Source organism: Limulus polyphemus, unplaced genomic scaffold (genome assembly GCF_000517525.1).
Source record: "Limulus polyphemus unplaced genomic scaffold, Limulus_polyphemus-2.1.2 Scaffold352, whole genome shotgun sequence".
In the NCBI taxonomy this organism is placed as follows: domain Eukaryota; kingdom Metazoa; phylum Arthropoda; class Merostomata; order Xiphosura; family Limulidae; genus Limulus; species Limulus polyphemus.
The window spans coordinates 203,919-225,946 of NW_013665962.1; the positions used below are offsets into that span (position 1 = coordinate 203,919).

General features: G+C 34.7%; 1 protein-coding gene across 3 annotated transcripts in view; it reads right to left on the reverse strand.

Annotated features, from left to right (window-relative positions):
• Nucleotides 1-22,028, reverse strand: part of LOC106457619 (ephrin-B1-like) — a 401,982-nt gene that overhangs the window by 113,293 nt on the left and 266,661 nt on the right. The window lies entirely within an intron of this gene.

A 22,028-nucleotide genomic window follows, 5' to 3' on the forward strand; every position in this document is an offset into this window, starting at 1 on the left:
GGTATCGAAACCCGGATTCTAGCGTTGTAAGTCCGCAGACATACCGCTGTGCCACTGGGGGGGGTCCTTCGTACGAAATATTTTTTTTAAAAGAAAGCTTTCCATTTAGCCTGGTTAGATCTGAGTAACTCAACTATCGGAGAACTTTTCACAACTCCTGAAAAAAATCCACCACCTTTTGAAATGCACTTTCATATCAGTTACAGAAACAGTGTACTTTGAAAATATACAAATCGTTGATTTTCTCGCCTGATTTTATTTTTTCGTCAAATAACATAACTCTGGTCTTTGTAGTAAGGAAAGAAACTACTCACGTTACTCATAATTCTATGAAATATTCTGCATATGTTCACGTAAAACATCTAAAAATCTAATTGTTGTCCAATAGGCGATAAACTTGGTCATAGACTCTGAAAATCCCATTTCTTGTCTACTAAGTATATTGATCTATTTTATTAAGATTATATACATTTAAATATAATATTGAGTTGATATTGATAATATGAAGAGAATATATGTTTATGACGTGCCAGACACACAAAACAAATTGTTTTAGGTTTGTTGTAATCAAGGTGAAAAACTTTTGTTTTTGTGATCTCATCAGTTTCTAAAAAAAAAGTCCAACCACCGTGAATAAGATCGTATATATAGATTGCACAATATATAATTGGATGCCAACTAGTTATACATATGAGTAACTTCACGTCAGCAGCATTTAGTTTAAATGTCTGTTTCAGCTGTACTTGACAAAAATAGCCTGAGTACCCTTCAGTGGATACAAATCTCACTACCTTCTCTACTGGATAGAAGTAGGTTTGAGCAAGCCAACAATTCTTTTCATAGGACAAAGAAAAGGCCTTGGTATGTAAAAAAAAAATGCTATCAGCAATATGCTCGACTGAGTCTACAAAACAACGTGTTTACGTCTGGACTCCGTTCAACAAAAACTCTTTGAAACTTACACTTGTAGGACAGATATTTCATAGTTTTGAAAGAAAACACGTGGCTGACAGACTTGATTCAAAACAGAGGGAAAAAAAACAGAAATAACCTTTTGATAAAACCAAAAGAAAATACGAAAACCAGTTTTTTTTTTTACAGTTATCCCAAGTTTTCTTTGTCACAAGAAAATTTTCTTCTCAACGAGATACGCTAAAATACATTAGAATCTAAGTAGCTTTAAATACTGTATAAGTGATAAATTAAAATCCATTTTCATACATTTCAAATAGAATGAAACAATTTATATATTTTTTTTAAATAACCTGAGATATCAAAAAAAGAATGAGAGAAATGAGAGTGTTAACTCAGCAAAAATATGTTTCAAACGTAATCCTAATGTTGTCGCATTTGTTATCCTGGTGTGTTTCACAGCTGTTGAAAAAAACATTGTAGAATGTATTTAATTTACAGTGTATATAGTTAATCTGAAGCCAACCACGAGATTTCTAATTGACTCTTCATTTTCACACTAGCAACAAAGCTACATTAATTTGTTAAGAAGCTAGTAGATGTAGTTGATTAATTAATGGGTGCATTTTGCTTTTCGCTTAGCCAGACTATCGAAAGTTTGACTTTTCAGATACTAAACTCTGCATTGATTAGGAAAAAAAAAACATCAACAACAAAAACAGGAACTACTACCCGGTAGGATCTGGCAGGCATGGTATAATGACAACATGATACTAACGTATGGGAAGGACACACATGGTATAATGACAACATGACATTAACCTATGGCAGGGACAGACATGGTATAATGACAACATGACACTAACCTATGGCAGGGACAGACATGATAGAATAACATGACACTAATATAGGGTAGGAACAGACATGGTATAATGACAACATGACACCAACCTAGGGTAGGAACAGACATGGTATTATGACAACATGACACTAACCTAGGGCAGGGTGTAGCCTATGGTTAACGTTCACGGACTGTGAATCCTATCGTTTTATTATTTACTTCAAGTGAAAATTGACACAAATTTTAAGGAAATATACAAAACGTTTGCACTGCAGTTGGAAATTAATAACTATTATCTTAACAACAGAGTTAGTTTACTTTGTACAATGACTATTGTAACTACAATATGGATTGTGTGGATTCACTAAATCTCGTAAGGCTACAGTCGTTGAGTGAATTAACTGGAAGAAAACTATATCTATGTAGTCATATATATATATACCATATTGCCCCTAATGAACGCCCGCGGGGGCATTGTAAACTGCAAGGTACTTGTGCAGTTCCCTGATTCAATTTTTCACATATGATTTGTTGATTTCAATGTTAATAAGTGTGTGTGTGTGTGTTTGTGTTTCTTCTTTTTTCAAATCAAACTTGCGGTAATAAACGTCGATTGTGTGATGGATTACTATTGCTGTCACACAGGGTAAGCTTTATAAAAAATACCAGGGAGACGATAATTAGAGAGAGGGCGTTAATTATGGTATAAATACGGTATATATATATATATCAAGAGTGGCTTTAAGGGAACTAAGATAAACCATATTAAATTACATTTAGACAAAGATTTTGTATTGGGCTGAGACTTGTCAAAACATCTGTACGTTTAAATTTATATATTTGCATTAGTAAACTTAAAGTTATTCGATTCATTGACGGAAGATGTCTTTGCAAGATTCAGTACTTTCTTTTTAATGTGAAATTGTTATTCCTTGGCTATAATGATCCAAAAGCTGTACAGTATCCATTGATTGTATTTCAAGAGATATGTGTGTGTTAAATGTGTTTTCTGAAGCTTAAAATCACGGCTAAGATTAACATGGTGTTTAATGCCACACAACCTATTCATAAAGAGACATGTAACTGTGTGTTCTCGACGAGAAAGCAGTGAAAAGGGAGCAATGGCGTCATCAAGATCGCAGAGGAAGTGCAGCTATGCAACATGTTCATAAAATATTTTGCCCAGTGCTGAATATGTTTTTAAAAAAATAGTTTCCAAATTTTTACCTACAATTGCATTGATAACATAGTCACTTTATAAAGAAGGGTTATAACTGGAAATAAATCTTGGTGTGTTCCATTATCCCTTCGTCCAACATCAGCATCATCAAACTCGTCTTGAAAAAAAAAAACACCAAGGATAGCATTTTTCGCCATATCGGAAAATTTAAGTTTTTGTTCTGAAAACATATGAATCATGTTCAGTTAAGAAATAACAGTTTAAACTGTAAAACTTAAAATAATGAAATACGGAATTTTGCTCTTTTGGTTTACATTTCCCTTTATGTATCAAAACCGTTGTTAGTTGCAGCACCTTCAAGGTTAGCAGAGACACGGGATTGAATTCCACTCGAGTCTGGTTTCCTTTTTTCATAATATTGTTCTACAGATAAATAAAATTCTAATTCAAACTTTTAATCCGATTCATTAATGTTTCCTTGGCTTCAGGAAGTACGTTTTTAATTATTATCACACACCTTATATATTGAGGTATACATAGAAAATCACAGCCCTTTCATAAAATGTCACTAAATACGACAGTGTTGCAATGTTAAGTAACAGCATTTGACAGATAAGGTTTGGAGATGGCTTGAATGGTTAACGAAGATAATTTTATTACAGGTTTAATACGGTTTAGTCATCAACAGGTATCTGGAAGTAAAAAATATTTCAACCCGGTATTTTCCAAAACTGAAGGTTTATGTTTATAAAATAGCTTTTATTATTTACTTCCAGAGAAAATTCATATCATCCATTAACAAAATTTACAAACGTTTACACTTCAGTTGGTAAATGATAACTATACAAACACTATTCTCTTTGCAACAGAGTTAGTGTATTAGGTGTACAATATACTATACTTGGTCTACTCAGACAACATCCACCATTTCTAGTTCAATATCAAGCGCCATTCTCGTTTCGCTTAAGGCCATATCGATAGGCAGTCCTTGCACTGGGACTTAAACTGTTTACACTTCTAATGGAAAATTTGATTTGATCTGGTCATTCTTCGTAGCTGCTGACTTAATAGCCATGGCGTTCAGAAAGGCGAGGGATCCTTGTGGTCACAAGAGAATATAAAAACCACAACTGTTTCTTCAAACATCGTAGCTTTTGTTTATTATATATCATGAGCCACTGCTAAAGTGAAGATCTTGATAGCTTTACCTAACCTTTAAGAAAACTGTAAATCTACACTTCATTGCTAATAATGATAACAAGAGATATAAAAAAATTTGTTTTGTTAAGCAAAAAGCTGCACGAGAAACAGTGCAAACACCGAATTTTAGCGTTATGAGCCACCGAGCTTACATCTGAGCTACTCAAACGTAGACAAACATCTCTGAACAATTCAGTCATTACATACGTACATTAATCAAAACAATATAAAGGATAATCAGAATTTGAAATATCATAGCTATAACAAAGTCAAATAATATCAGAAACTGCGTTAGTTAATGATTTTACAAATCAGACAACTGGTGATGCGGGAAATGCAAATGATTGATTATTTAACCTAAGCTTGTAAACTAACATTTAGCAGATGTTGGTTTACTTCTTTACAGTTCATTGCATTTCAATTCAATATGAATAAAAGCCGCGAAGAACAGCAAGGACAGTGGTATAGCTGCATTGGATACGTAAAATTATTAGAGTATGATAAAGTCCTGAATTATTCTCGACAACTTCTTTTGAAAGAGGGTTTCAGGGCGTCTTTAGTGTCTGGAGTAACTTGGTGTAATGTGACGCGTTTGTCAAAAGAATCTCATACATACTTAATGGGACTAAAGTTAGGTGAGTGTCAAGATCACTCCATTCGGTCAATCCATTCTCCAGAGAATATGCCAAATAATAAGCATAGTGAGAGTAAGCATCATCACTAATTGGGCTGAAGAAAAGACAAATGGACAAACAATCCCATGATAGTCTTAAAAGGGGAGTAGGATATGACCTCTGTGGCATAATGGTTCATATCGCAGGGTGTATAAATGCTTATTACACCCCTCACGTTTTTATATGAAATTGTAGTGGATCTGAATCAAGATATCATCCAAGCGAGTATAAGCCTACTATCTGGCTACAAGATGAAGAACGACTTATCTGTAAAAAGAATATTGTTCCAATGTTGTTGGACCACTACACTTATCCACGGAGTAACAAAGGCGAGCTTTGTGCTGTTCTATGAGTGAAACATACTTCTGGCACATAGGCCATGCCATCCTTGTGAAATAAGTTTCTGATAAAGTGTTTACTGTTGCAACACCCAATTGAAACAGAGACCATCTGATTCAACCTCGGAGCCTGTACCCTACCATTAGGTCGTGCCAGGTTCGACAGATAGTGATCATCCACTTGTGTCTACGACGATGATCTGCTTTGTCCAAGTGCCTGAATAAACGTATACTATTGGATTTGAAGTAGTTCCGCATTCCGCCTACGATTAGCAGGCAACATCAATTAGCAACATCTTGATGTGATTGACTGGCTTCCATAGCTATCCATGAGTAAAACATATAAATGCCTTTTCTCGGGCCTAGTCATGATTCATGAACAATTTGAAGTACTTTTAGCTCTGAATTTCACATGAAAGCGATGACAGAGAGAAGAATGAATAACCCATCTGAGTTTCATATCACATGAATAATCATTGGATATCTGATTACTACAACATTTAACTGAGGAAGGGATGTATGACACTGCTTCATAACAATAGTTTCTGCCTTTGGATACTATTACAAACTCCGATTATCCTTTAATTGTTCTTACCAATGTACTAGACCTAAATAAGCACAAGAAATCAGCTGAGTTAAATGTTACTGAACCTCAGTTGTCTAATGAATTTTATGGTTTATCTTTGAATGGTTGTATTTCATAAACTATATAATTTTATAGTTCTTTGCTTTTATAAAGACTTTACTTCGTTATATAGATTCTATCTGATTGACTTCGCAAAAGCAGAGTCGACATTTATGAAGCTTTACTCACTTGTCGGATTCATTTAAAATAAAGAAACTTTAACTTAAATTGAAAGTACGTGTGAGTTGAACAAAAGCTTATAACACTATAGTAAGTATATATCTATGAACCGAAGGACGAGAAATCTTTCGTCAGGGTTGGATTTTTTGCGATTCATTCATGTGGAGTGACGTATGAAGATGACAAGATCATTCTTCAACCATGAAGCACACGCTGTTTAAAGCATGATAAGTTAAGCCTGAAGGCAAGCGCTCTTCAAATTTGAGTAGGAAGTGATGTCGTCACGACTTCATTGGGTAGGTCTGTCAGTTCTATTGCCATAAAGTTTATTGTATTCGTTTGTGGATAGCACATTTCATTATACTGAGGCTGCAAGAAATCTCTTGATGATAGAATTCTGCCAATAAACGCTATATTACGTGCTTTATTTTACAACATGCAAATTGTTTCCTAATTAACACGTTATGATCAAAGTGGAAAGTGTATTATTAGCCTCATAGTTCATACAGGGATCAAAGAGTTTACACATTCGTTGAAATAATTACGACTAAAATAAAAGCACAAATGAACACTTATGTTTGAACGACAACCAAAGCGTATCATATCTCAGTGATTTAAGTAAAATACTGATGAGGTGATATTAATGAATAGAGATGCTAAATCTGCGTTAACAATCTATTTCATACTCATTGGTAGGTGTAATCCAAGTGTTATTTCTTTTTCCTGTATTTTTTTCAATAATACAAAGTTTTTCCTGCAGTCAAGAGTAAATAATATCTGTGTAAAATATTACTTTTTTTCCTATCATAAAAAAGAAAGTTTGCAATACGAACATTGTGAAATACGAACTATGCTATATGCAACGATTCGTCTCCCTTTCTTACACATTGTACTGATGTGTGTGCAATTTCTAACTCTGAGGCCCAAATGCACATAGATTCTTATGTAAAATCATCACATCTCTAGAAAGCTTTGCAAAAGGTATAATGACTTTTAAGACACGTCTTTCATGACAATATTATTTTTCTTAAGAAGTGTTTGTGTGAGATAAAGAAATTGACAAAATGTAAAATAAAAGTTGAACACGCTCGGTGTAAACAAAGGAGGACTTTTTTTTAGATAAAAAAAAACTTGTTCTGTTAACATCCTAAAGAGGAGCTTAAGCCAGCAGCGAAGTTTCTGGAACTGTTAATCCAGTTGCGATTCCTGACTATTTTACGATCCGATGCTTGTATAAATGTAATGAGCAGCACATCTTTCCAAATTATACGATAACAGTAGAAACAGAAATCATTAACGAAATTCTTCTCCTTTCTATTTTATTAGGCCCTTCACAGCTGAGAGCACTCGCTACAAAGACCGTTAGTAGAATAGTCTAGCCTACTGGAAACAATAACAATAGAGTACCTACATTGGAACAGGCATGTATCAGTTATACATGTGCGTGTATATTGTGCACAGGAATCCTCAGGGAATGACAGGATCCGATCTCATCACCCGGGGTCCAAAAAACAGTGTTACCGTATGAAATAAAAATATCAGTCACATGCACAACGATCACGTTGTTTCCAGGGCCATTTTAGGCGCTATAAACCTTGGTTAGGTGGCCTAAAACTGTATCTTAGCCCATACTTCTTAAGAAGGGGAATGTTACTGGAATGATTATGTGGTTTGTATAATAATCTTGAACAAGCTATACATCAATTCACAACGTCTTTTTGGTACAGTTTGTTTTGATACTTTGATTAAGGGTAAAACAAAGGTTAATCCAGCTGTTCTTTTTTGTTGCTAACTTTCTAAAGTAATTCACAAAACATACTGACGTATTACTTTACAAATATACTAAATAGGCAGCTGAATACCGAAACCCAATGGACAAAAACTAACGCATATATTGTATAGTTAATTCTTATAAAACAGGTTGCCACAACTATTTTGTCTGCTAAATCCACAGTTTTCCAAAACAGTAAAATACATAGTTTACGTGTACTCTTTGCAGCCTTGATATGTTGCAACGTAAAGTTTGCGAAATGTACGCTTTAAAAAAGTTTTCAGAATGTTTAAACTTGGGCCACAATGCTAAGAATTGTACGCTGGAACAGCATTCTACCTGTTAAAAAACGTGTTATTATGTTTTAACTAATATTTTAACATTAAAGCTACACCCACCATACATTTCTTTCATACACAACATGGTGATTTATGAATTATTGATTGAATGAATTTTTATCAACTTCTCGGCTTCAGTAAGGTCCATGAAGGCTCTTAATTGGCTGATATCGTAAAGGCTACACTACTGAATCTGATAAAGGGAATATCTTTGGATAATTGAACTGTAGGGAACGCAATATATTAAAGCAAAGAAATAAACGTAAGAACTAATACTGTCAATTATACACTGGTTCTGAAGTATGTAATGGTGAGAAGAAAGTATTAATATAAGACAGTTCTCTGATTAGTCTCCCTCGAACTAGTAAAGCAATTCTAAAATATACCAGCAAATACAATAGTCAATATAGTCACAGGTTAATCTAAGCTCGACTCGCAATCTGTGGGTCGCGAGTTCGAATCCCCGTCCCACCAAACATGCTCAGCTTTTCAGCCGTGGGGGCGTTATAATGTGACGGTCAATCCCACTATTGGTTGGTAAAAGAGTAGCCCAAAGTTGGCGGTAGGTGGTTATGACTAGCTGCCTTCCCTCTAGTCTTACACTGCTAAATTAGGGGCGGCTAGCGCAGATAGCCCTCGTGTAGCTTTGCGCGAAATTCAAAACAAACAATAATCTAAGCTATGTAGGCGTATTAAAATACGTTAGGTCTAGAGCTAGCTACCTGAATAAGGTTTACAAAGGAGAGAAATCGTTTTCGAAAATAGCTCCTAAGAAGGAATTATGCGTGATTAACTTTTTTAATGAATATATGTTATATATTTTCGGTTTTAATGTGTTTTTTTTTACTATTTCTAATACAAAACGTTTATAAAAGATACGTTTGAAGACTGTCATTGTCGATGGAGTTTCGCGTGTGTTTATTTAGGAATTGCTAGTTTAGGATCTTTTTATCAGTCTTTCAACTTAATATAAATTCTAAACTTATATAATCAAAATTTTGTAAGCTAATCAATGCAGTTTTCTAATTACATCTAAGAAATTTGTAATTACGTCAAACCTGTATAAAGTAAACTAGGTTTTCTTTAATATTTGATTTTAAAACATATTAAATGTTTGTAATTTTTCGATGATAATTACTCTTCTTAACAAAATTGCTCCCCCTAAAAATTACGTTACTCACTGAGGTAGTCCATAAATATAATAGTATAGTCAGAGTAACAAGTACATTGAACTCCTACAGCAAGCATGTCAAAGTAGCATATAAATCAGCAAAGGCAATTTATTGTAAATTTTCAGTTAACAAAAAAGAAAATAGAAACTACCCACACTCGCCTTGATCTTAAATATGTAAATGACAAACGAGGTGGCTGTTATGGATGCGTCCAGTTTCTGGCAATGAAAGAAATACATAATTTGTCAAACAACGTGAAAATGCTACCACAAAACTAAAACATAACTGGTATGATATTTTGGTATTTTTTTAAATCTTGTTCAATACATTACACTAAAAGACCAGGCAAGAGACCCCACCCTTCCCCAAAGTTCAGGTATAGCCATCCCTAATTTAGACTTGCTGATTAGATAAACAACAACCAGTCGGCAGCACCCTACGTTGCTATTTTTTACCGTATAAAGGGATTACTGTGTCAGTTATAAACACACACATCCTCCACGCACACAACCGAAAGTGCAACACATCCTAAAAAAGCTATAGAGTACGTGTGATATGGACCTTCTGTAACCCTTTCAGATACATTGTTACAGTACTCGTATTTATAATTATCACATTATTTGCTTGCAAGAAGACGAGCGTTACCCATTGGTTAGAGTGCAGGATTGTGAATCTGGCGTTTTCTTATTTCTTTGGAGTCGTGAGTTCGTTAAAAGAGTGACGGGCAAATTCCACTATTCAGTCTGACAAGATTAGTTGAAGAATTGGCAGTGGGTGGTGTTAACTTGCTGTCTTCCCTCTTAGTCTATCACTTATCACTCAATTATTGATAGCTAACGCAGATAGAACTCGTGTAGCTTTGCGAGAAATTCAAGAAACATACAAACCTACATACTTTTTTATAATACGTAACACAAAGTTTAACTGCACCATGTTAGTTGTCAACAACCGTAGTTGTTTTTACGGAGAACGATCTTATCATTTCAGTTTTTGGAAAAATAATCATTTGATCTTTAAATAGACAGAGATCAAATACGTAATGCTAATGTTTAATGATTTCTTTTTTAGGCTCAATGTAAAAAGAAACTCAAACGTAGCATACATAATTTAAGCACATTTTGTTGCTCCCTCGCAAGCAAATTACTTCTGCTTCTAACAACATAATTAGCATTAATGATACAGCAGGAACCTAGTTTAACATGAAATATAGAGAAACTGGTTATCGGTATAGAAGGTTTAGATATTCTTATCAGTTTTAACAGAATAAATACAACGAAATATGTGCCACTGTATAATGCTTCTGTAATGACAATGAAATAAAACCTAATAAAAATAGACGAATCAAAACCTTATCAGACCGTATCCCCCCCCCCCCCCATTCTCAGACCTTACTTATCCTAGACAAGATAACGTAAATAGCCACAGTGTTCTTTTTAAATATGCTATTCATGTAACGAGCAGCCATCCTAGGGTTAAGGGTTTTTGTTTGTGGAGTAACCAGGGTATACAATTACTATTTCCAATTCTAACAAACGCATTTAAATTTATCCTCGTGCGATTCCCGTAGTTTTCGGTAAGTACACAAGGCTTACACATGGTAGTTTCTTTAAACCTTCTCTATTGTGCACCAAATGTTTACGTTTAAGAAATGTGCATTTGGTTGGTCTGCGACTCGTTTTAATATAAACTTGTATTATACGCACGTAATAATTTTAACGAGGTTTTCATATTATATAAAATGAGTTCCTAAAAGAAGAAAAATAAAGACAAGCAGTAAATTAAATGCTGGTCTCGAAACTTTCAGGATTTATTCCATATCGCCAGTGTTGGCTTAAGCCAAAAATCAAGATTTAGTCAACGAATAGGGTTAAAGTAATGAATATTTAGAAAAAAATATATAGCCATTCACGGAATGTTGTACACAGAACATAGTATTTAGGTAATGGCCTATAAGCATTTCACGAACGCATTGTGAAGCAAGAGAAGCACTGGACGAATCAGTGTAAGCGAAGATACTATCGCTTCAGTAAATGATTCATTTGGACTCGCGAATCTGAACATGCTGGAGTAATTCTTCTTCCTGTAATTGGATGGTGTTATTGGCGAATGTTTCTTTCAGCAATATCTTATTCTGTTCTTTGTGTCCTATCTAACCATTTGATTAGACTCGCGGGACTGTTACCTCGCTCTCCAAAACTAACACAAATGGACTTTTGGCTGTCTGTAATTTCAACCCAAGTTCAGAAATATTTACAATCATTTGTTGATGATTGTATATACGCCACTAATGGATTGAATCATACAATGGATCACTAAAATATTATTCGTTTAATAAAGTTGTTTGTGTTTTTTATTTTGCTCAGCGTTATCCAGCAAAGTTAGTTTAAATTGTTATTGTATATTTTAACATTATCAATTAATAAAATATAGCAAATAAAATGAATGAAAAAAGATGTAATTACATCATAGAAAAGGTTTGAAATAACCATCACTTTCGGAGGTATAATCCATATTATGACATGACAAAGTATGCTTCCTACTTAACCTCCTCTCAGTTGTTCTACAAAAATATTTAAAAACAAACAAACTCACCTTAAATATTACAAACTGTTCCATTAAAAATCTATTCTATAAAAAACGTAAGATACGGAATATGATAAATATGTGTATTTTGAGTCGTATGACACGTAAAAAAAGTGCCATATAATTCTGCTGGACTTGCATCAACTATCGTTAGTGTTGATAACTTCCTGTTGAGGATAAAGAAGTTTCACTACGTATATGTTTCCCTTCGACTGTTATGCTTCAAGTACATTGTAGTTAGATTCTAACGACAAGGTTCTAACGCGGCACAGAACACGCTATAAACGTCAAGAATACAGTACTTACCCATCAATCTTTACCGAAATATGGCAGATACTAAAATAAAGGGTTTGTGGCTGATCGAGGCACGATGCACGTGAGGTGTGGGTGCACTAGGTCCTTTAAACGTACCATGACCGTTAAGAGTGTGTGATCACGAGAGAATCAAGGATATACAACATGAATAGTAGAAATTATAAACTGTCTACTTCTCTGACCATATACGAGTGTAAGATGGAACAGAAAGAAGAGAAAACAAGCAAAGGATGTTGTTTTTTTGAAAGTTAATCATAATTTTCTACAATAAGCATCATTTTTATTTTTTAAAACATTAGAATAATGTAATAGTTTCAAACAATATTTAAAATCATCGTAGTTCCTAAATGACAAGTCTGTCTTATTTAATTTTAATTCGAAAGAGAAAATGGTGGTCCAGTAATTCGCGCTTATTTTACACTATGCCTTCTGAACAGCGAAAAGTTAGTTCCTTGTTACAGCAACCGAGCCGTGCATATCTACATATCTTCTATTTAGTACTTTCTTGCCTGAAATTTTTGTTTACCAAGTGATGCATTCATAAAAGTTATATGCAAACAGTTGCTTGAGTTTTTCTACCGAGTCTAAGCTTCCAAAGTTTTAACTTTAATATACGTTCTATAATAAGATGGTTTCTAAACAAATAACACGCAACCACGTGATAAAATATTTTCTACGATTCTTAACAAAGACTGGCGTTTTTACTTTTCTTAGTTTGAACAACAGCGGTAAACTTGAGGGCTTATAACGCTAAAATTCGGGATAAGATCACATTGCTTTTGTTTAAGCGGAAAACTGTACAGAGATTAAAAAAATATATAAAGCTTTAAATTTTTCCAAGGTATAAAGTATCGAGGCGGGTTACCAGTAGCTTGATGTCACACATGGGTTAATCTTAAATAATGCACTCTTTATGAATCGTCTTAAAACCTAACCTGGGAGTTAAAAAATATCAGCAAATGTTCTCAAAGTAACCTAATTTTGAACAGCTGTAAAATAATCTTATTGGTCATCAAAGGGATAAAGTAAAGAGTCCTGTTGGAAAGGAGATAGAATTGAAGCAATATCCATATTGGCGAAGGTACAACCACAAACTTTCTAACGAACAGGGCTTACGAGAGGGGGGCAAGGGGCAGCTGCCCCGGAGCCAGGGGTCTATTGAGGTACCCGACAGTGGGATGTTCCAAAGGTCACTGGAAATTCATACTACTTAATGAGCTAAAATGGCTATTGCTTTTTCATGGATTCATTTGGCTCCTGAAAAATCAGCAAAAGTTAATAAATAGAATAAAATGATGATATTACTGATCCCTGGGCCTGGGCTGGCTCTCGACGCCCCTGCTAACGAAGAAATTGTATGCTACTTTGTTTGATGAACCAATTATTAAAGAATATACAACGAAATATTTATAACTGATTCATTAATGACCAAGCTGTTTCCATTCACTGGGCCCGGCATGGCCAGGTGGATAAAACGCTCGACTAGCAATCTGAGGGTCGCGGGTTCGAATCCCCTTCCCACCAAACATGCTCGCCCTTTCAGCCGTGGGGGCGTTATAATGTGACGGTCAATCCCACTATTCGTTGGTAAAAGAGTAGCCCAAGAGTTGGCGGTGGGTGGTGATGACTAGCTGCCTTCCCTTTAGTCTTACACTGCTAAATTAGGGACGGCTAACGCAGATAGCGCTCGTGTAACTTTGAGCGATATTCAAAAACAAACATTTCGTCACGAGCCATTAACCACTTCACTGCCGACCTAGCAGTGCCTCTTGGACACCTGGGGCAATAGTATCGTCACATTTTGTAAGATGTCTAGAACATGGGTATAATCTGATTTTATGAGGAAAACAAAAATCTGATAACTGGAAACAAAACTATTTCTTTAACTATTCTTTCTAATCAAAGTTATTATATATATATATATACATATTTTCCTCAGTCTTTTCACCTCAGTCATGTCGTACATCAACACTTAAAGAAAAACATATTCTTTCCGCACGTTTCGCATTTCTGGCATCGTGAAATTTTAATCTCCTCTTTCTGCTGCTTCTATTTCAATAACATCCTTCAGTGATTTTCCTCATCTCTCTCCTAATTTCGATCCCTATTCTTGTGCTACTTTCTACCTATAATGTTCGTTTCATCCATAGAGTTAAATTACGCTTTTGAATTTATTTCTAAATCAGTTAGTGTTTCTTTTTATTTCAACAGCAAGACAAGTATAACGTTTCAATACTGTTCTTTAAATCAAACAGTTGTGATGCTATAATTATTCTTACTTTTCTCAGGGTATTTTTTTATTTTAAAGATTTAAACTTGTTTCAAACGAAATAACAAAAAATAATGATAAATTCCTCAAATAAATATATATTTTGTAATACTGCTAACATTTTTTTAATTTATAGAATATATGCATTTATGAAAAGCGTAATGAAATTATAAATAGAAATTACTAACATGCGTAAAATATTCGTTTTTTATCAATCGTTGTTATATTGTTATTGCTAATAGTTAGTATATGATCACCGAAGAGCTCAGAATTTTCCCACAACGGATCTCTGGATTTCGTAGCTGGCGAGCCATAAAATACAAAATATGATGCTCAGAGTTGAATTACTAATTTTTAAGTCAGAGTTTATCACTTAATTTTTGTCCTATATTTCGGACGTTAATTTGAAGTCCTGAGAAATACTTAACTCCGTTGAATGGAAAGCCTAGTAGTCAGCGTACTCTCACTTTAAATCCAAATATTAATGGTTCGCAGCCCCTATCCGCAAAAATGCACTCCGCACTTTCGAGCCATGAGTGCACTACAAAAGTAAAGGTCAAATCTTACTTTGCGGTCACACAAGGATAGCCCAAAAATTATAGATAGGTATAGTTGACTAAGTACCTTTCGTCTTTTTTGTGTAGCTTTACGCGAAATTCTAAAAATATTTACTTGTAGAAGGTCGGATTCTAACCGGTTTATTTTGAGTTTCGCGTAAAGCTACACGAGCTATCTGCGCTAACCGTTCCAAATTTAGCAGTGTAAGACTAGGGGAAGACAGCTAGTCATCACCACCCACCGTCAACTCTTGGGCTGCTCTTTTACCCACGAATAGTGGGATTGACCGTCACGTTATAACGCCCCAACGGCTGAAAGGGCAAGCATGTTTGGTGGGACGGGGGATTCTAACCGGGATTCTTGTGTTATAAAAGCAGATGTACTATCTAGTCGTCAGGGCTTTTCGCCCCTCCTCCCTTATTTATTGGGGAATCGTTGTTGTAGTATAGATGCGTGGTGTGGTGTGCTTTTAGTTGTTTATCAGTTTCCGTATATATATATGATGTAGTTTTATTCAGTCACTGATATTACAACATGAAACGTTTCTCTCTATATATAGCTCTTATACATGCTAAATCTTTGAAATCTGATAACCTCATATTTTGTTCTTTTAAATTCTGGCCTTTTTTAAAAGTTTTATCGGGACAACCTAGCTAGTTCATTCGGTTTCATTGAGAGAGAGTTACCAGCAAACACGCCTAATGTAACTTAAGTATGCGGAACTAATTAGTAAAAAAGCTATTGAGGCCCTCTTTCTAGCTTCAACACTCTCTCCCTCCCTCCCTCCATTTTTTTTTTTTTGCTTTTAAACAAGTCTTCATTATTACCGCCACTCTATGTGTTCTTTTTCCCATCTTCCTACTGTTTGCTGAAAACCCAAACCAAACGCCAAGCTATATCCTTGTGCTCACTCTCTTCCCTGGAATACGCTTTCTTTGTGCTCTCTATTTATCAACGCATGTTTAACCAAAGTGCCTAAGATTCTGTCGTTGTTTGATTTACCCCTAACCTAAGACACCGATGAAGGTACAACTTGTGTGAAATGAGAGGAAGTGGAAGGGGACTAAAAGATAATGGGGAAAGAGGAAGAGGACTTGTATGATGCTGTTTAATGTTTGCCTTTCTCTCTCTGCGGTCCATATTTCATGCCAAAACAATGATGGTGTCATTTAGCCGTTTTGAGCTTGGGTCAACACGTGGCATGTGACAAGGCTTTTAGTTCAGTTCCCATGGAAATTGTCTTCTGCGCTACACATCCAAACATTTTCCATTACGTCCTTCTATAAAACAAGTTTCCTTCATTTTCTATAGTATAGTAACGCATAAACACGAGTCCCCATAACACTTCTGTTATTTCAAGTTAATACATTTATTGTGATCCTCGTATCAGGTAAATAAACTCAGTTATCCCACTTTATGTTCTTTAGATCTTATAATAACAAACGCATTAGTTTAAATCGGGTAATCTAAATAAAGAACATATAAACCATTTGGTACAACGAACAAGGTTATTTACTTTAGCATAAAAAAAACGTTTGGTTTCACTTCATGGAATTTGTTAAAACACTTTTCTACTTGTCAAACTTTCTGCTCCATATATTTAGAAGATCCTAAACACCTCCATGTGTTTTTCGTGAATAATATCAGCATCTCGATCAATCAGTTATTTTAAAGATGAGGCCCTGAGTACACATTTTGGTGGGATTCTTGACAAACCTTAAATTAAAAACTATATACATAATTCAAAGCCTCGTAAATTAAGTACTTGATACAAACTGACTTAAGAACTCCAAGAGTCCATTTCTGTATGATTTCATATGAATGTTCACTATTTTATTCAAAAGAACCTAAATATATCATCGTTATTGTTTTCGATGTTCTAACAAATCTTCTTTAAATATTATATTAGAATGTTTCTCATTTTTACGGATCACCCACAATCGATACTTCTGTCGATGATCAAACTTAATTTATTATCAATATAAAAATAATGTAATGAAATATCATGAACAGGTCTTCTAACTAATAGCCCCCCCCCCCAGTGGCACAGCGGTATGTCTACGGACTTACAACGCTAGAATCCTGGTTTTGATACCTGTGGTGGTCAGAGCACAGATAGCGCATTGTGTAGCTTTGTGCTTAATTACAAACGAAACAAACAAACATTTAACTAATATTAAATAATAACTCATGTCTTACTTTAGAACATAGCAGATAAAGGATAGCTAACGCATTATTAAACCCCTAAGGATAGCTAACGCATTATTAAACCCCTAAGGATAGCTAACGCATTATTAAACCCCTATTTACTTTCGCTCAAGAAATTCTTATTGATAAATACATAAAATATTAAGCACTTTACTAAAAAATCATTGGTGAAAGAGTCCTTAACCAAGATTAGCTAAGGCGTGAGGGGAAATATACAGATGGTGATAACAACACAGCGACTGTAAACTTATGAAAAATAATATGAAGTTAAACAGCAAACTGGCAGTGGCACAGAAGCAGAAATACATCTAATGGTTATCCAGAAAAAAAAATTAAATGGATTTCATTGTTATATAAATAATTTTTTTCTGGAATAAGGCAGCAAATAACATCAGTTTCCAGTGATAACAAAAGACAAGTGAACAAAAAGAACAACAATGACTTAGCAGTTTATCTGCTGCTGTTGCTTTCCCAAGTTGTTGACCCCCTTTTATAGCTCGCAGATACAGTAATATCTTCTCCTGTTGCTTTTCCAACCCCTTTTACAGCTTGAAAATGCAATATGCGACACGTTTCTTAATTATTTTTTTTGTTCTCGATTATTGAAGTAATTAATTTGGCTTAGCACTGTGATCAGCGCACTTTGGAAATTGTATTATTATGCAGATTACTAGATTACACTCAGGCATTATATGAATAATGTAAATTATTACTAAATAACGCACGTATTTCTTGTTGTTTACGGATCTGTGTTAATTCCGAGTTCTCTTATTTGGAGAATGCGTTAACTGTATTTCTTCTTATAATCGGGACTGAAGTAATCAATAACGCATAGGGCATATCGGAACAATCACGTTCAATATTAATAACCTTATCTCTTTCAGTTTATAACTCATGAAACATGAAAGTTACTACATTGAAAACAAATTCGATTACTTCAACTTCTAGAGAAAATGTTAATGTAACTTCAATGTTTCGTAATACGTTTTTGTACTATTCGCAGTAACTCAACAATAAATCTAATTTAACTTAAATGTTTTGTAATACGTTTTGTACTATTTGCAGTAACTCCACAATATATCTAATTTAACTTCAATGTTTTGTAATACGTTTCTGTACTATTCGCAGTAACTCAACAATAAATCTAATTTAACTTCAATGTTTTGTAATACGTTTTTGTACTAGTCGCAGTAACTCAACAATAAATCTAATTTAACTTCAATGTTTTGTAATACGTTTTTGTACTCATGGCAGTAACTCAACAATAAATCTAATTTAACTTCAATGTTTTGTAATACGTTTTTGTACTATTCGCTGTAACTCCGGCATTCGCTTTAATAAACCGCTCACATTCAGATTTCCACCACATGCTTTCACCTTCCGAGAAAAAAATGTACCATAATCTAAAACCAACGTTCCAGTATATCCCTTTATTACAGCTTCACAGCTGTATCTTATAGAAATACTTTAAGTTGAAATAGTCCCATTCTTGAACTACTGGTTAAACTACGCGTCTGACTCTATAATCCCTATGAGATCAAATAAGATTTACCGAATTGCACTTAGTTTAATACGGGTATGATATTACTTCTACAGCACACAGAATTCATACGTATGTAAAGGATCCGATATTTTAATAAAATGAGAAATATTGGAAATTTTAAAACTCAAGATTGGCTTAATATATTGACACATTCTTTTACCAATAAAAACTGCAAAAAAGTTTTATAATCAAACCCGTGTTGTAATCGTTAACTTTCAGTGCAGCATATTTTAGAAACCATTACAGAAATAATCAAATTTAGCTCACTCCTTGAATAGTTATTTCAACAAATATCTAATATCAAGGAGCCTTAAGCATTGGATTTCCAACAAATATCTGATATCAAGGAGCTTTAAGCATTGGATTCCCAACAAATATCTGATATCAAGGAACTTTAAGCATTGGATTTCCAACAAATATCTTATATCAAGGAGCTTTAAGCATTGGATTTCCAACAAATATCTGATATCAAGGAGCTTTAAGCATTGGATTTCCAACTTGAACGGTACCTTATACGATACATAAACTAAACAGCCAGGTTGATTGGTTGTTTGTAGTTAAGCACAAAGCTATCTAAAAGGCTATCTGTGCTCTGCCCACCACATGTATTGAAACCCGGTTTCTAGCGTTGTAAGTCCGCAGACATACCGCTGTGAAACTTTGTAACGATCTATACGTAAAATCGTTCGTAAGTGCTTACATTATCCTAAAGTGTCATAAATCATGTGTCTAATTTTATAAAATTCTTTAGATGACACAATAGCAAAAGGAAAGTTCCAGACACAAGATTTTTATGTTTGAGAAACTAAAAGACCTTCATTGTCAAAGTGGTGTATATTATTACAATTAATTATTTATCTATCATCTTTTATGCATTTGGCTGACATACAAAAACAAAACACTAATCATCAGCCCTGTAGAGTTGTAACTTCAAACATATGTAAGGACTGTTTATGGATAGATTGACTGTTGTTTGAAGTTAAGCAAAAAGCTACGTAATGAGCTATCTGTGCTCTGCCCACCACGGGTATCGAAACCCGGTTTCTAGTGTTGTTAAGTCCGCAGACGTACTGCTGTGCCACTGGGGGCTTATAGATAGAAAAAAACACTGATGAAAAAATGTGTTATACGTTTGATGTTTTTCCCTCTCGCACTTGTAATCACTCACCAAATTTGCTTACACAATTATCTATAGTATGTGTCTAACTGGAACCTATGTAGTCATAGAAAAGACCCCGAACGTAATGAATATTTAATAAAACAATAAACTTAGAAAGGAAAGGGCTCCCAGGAAGCTTTTAATTAAATTATACATATTTATTAAAGCACATGTTTTGTGTATATATATATATTTCTTTCCTAATTCCAACCTGTAACAAACCAGTGTAGAAACATTAGGTAAGTTCAGCGCCATCACACTCTGGGTGCTGACCTGGTAAGAGCTTGTCTGCTTGTGAATGACTCATATGTAGCATGCTTTTGAAACGAACATAATAGTAGGCATTAAACTGATAGTTAGCAGCATTTATAAAGATTTGCGCCACACAACTAGAAACACAATAACTATATACAACTTTATAGCAGCTTTCGTAAGAAAGCTTTCTAAACATGTGGTGGCAGCTACGAACCCACGCCTATTTCGCTTCACTTGTTCGTTCCCAGAATAATCAGATTGTTGTGTAAAAAGGCCTCTAGTTAAGGGAAACTCACACAAGTCTAAAGCATATCAAGTGTATCACTCCGAGACAAATAGAACTTCAATAAACTACGTATTGAAAAGCTGTTCGTTGAAATCGACGTGCAGTGACATCATTAAATAATATTACTTACTCCATTAGAGCTCAAGAATGGGCTCTAGAAGAAAATAACTCTAGCATGGAATTTACATTTCTTTCCTTCTTCGCAATTATGAAAAAAACTACAAAACTATAATTATCAGCTCCACAAGAGACTGATACGAATGACCACGCTATCGACCTTATCTTTCTTAGTTTATATATATATATATATATATAATAGATGACGTGAAGATTCATAGTACAGCCGCCGCTGCCATGTTCCAAGAACAAATCCTGTATCTCAACTCTAGCTTAAATGCACAGTAAGCGCGGCAACTTCAGGCCAGGTAGAGACCAGCGTTGGGAAGGAAAGCCATTCATCGGTCGAACATTGGCGCCGCTCCCCCTGGGGCAATGTATCTGCGGTTCGCCGAGACTGAAAGCAAGCAGAGAGTCGGTACAATAGCAAACCTTCGATTCAGCTCAAGTACGACTTGATTACTGACATTCAGAACAGATGCTAGATCCCGTGTGCAAGCAACCGGTTCCAAATTATCCGCCCCACCCCCTGTGCCCCGATCAGAGGATAAGAGAGAGGAAAACAAAGGCACAGAGGTGTTGTGTTCCTTTTATCGTGGTAGAGGGTCCGAACAGTGTTGAACCGACAGAAAGCTACGTAAGGTGCCTTTGTTCAGTAAAGTCCACAAGTGTTTCTCTATCAAAGCTGCCAGTTCATGTTGAGTGAAATCTCTAGCTCAACATCTTCATAGTCTTTAAGCTGATTAATTGTGAAAACACCTTTAATCTCACACATCGGTCTTTGAACATCTCCACAGGACATTCATATATGCTGGTTGACTTTCAAGGAAGTCTGTGATAAATGTGTCACATTCTAAGGCCTTTGTATCGTCGCTTCCGGATTGTATTTATAATATAGGAAAAACAATTATATACAACTTGAAAAAGTTCCTTAGAATTACATACAGTGCCTCTTTGTGGCGGAAAACATGTAAAAACTTGTTCTCAACAAAATCGCTCATACACCAAGAAACAACGGGAAAAGTACTTCAACTTCTGACTATACTTGGCTGTTGTAACAACTGATCACGAAGGCATTTGAAAGGAAGAAGTAAACCGCAGATCTTCACATTAAACAGGCATGTTTAGCATAATAATTGTCCTGGTGATAAGCTCGATACAAACACGTGTACATATACATCAATATTTATATAACCTAGAAATCATTGCAATGAAAAGGCAACATAAAAACTATGAAAGGGTGTTTCCCGACCCCTTAATATCTCTTAACAAAATCCCGAAGAACGAGTTAAACATGAAAAACAATATTATGAAAAATTTCTGACCTTAGTACTAGTAAAAAAAAAGATCAATAACTTCTTGATAACCGCGAATGAAAAATACAAAATGTACCAAAAAATTTACTTTTGACGAGTATATAATATCGCTCTTTGTATAAACAGATGATAAACACATTTTGGATATCCACGTAGACTCTGTGGGATTTATTCAAATATAACAAAAA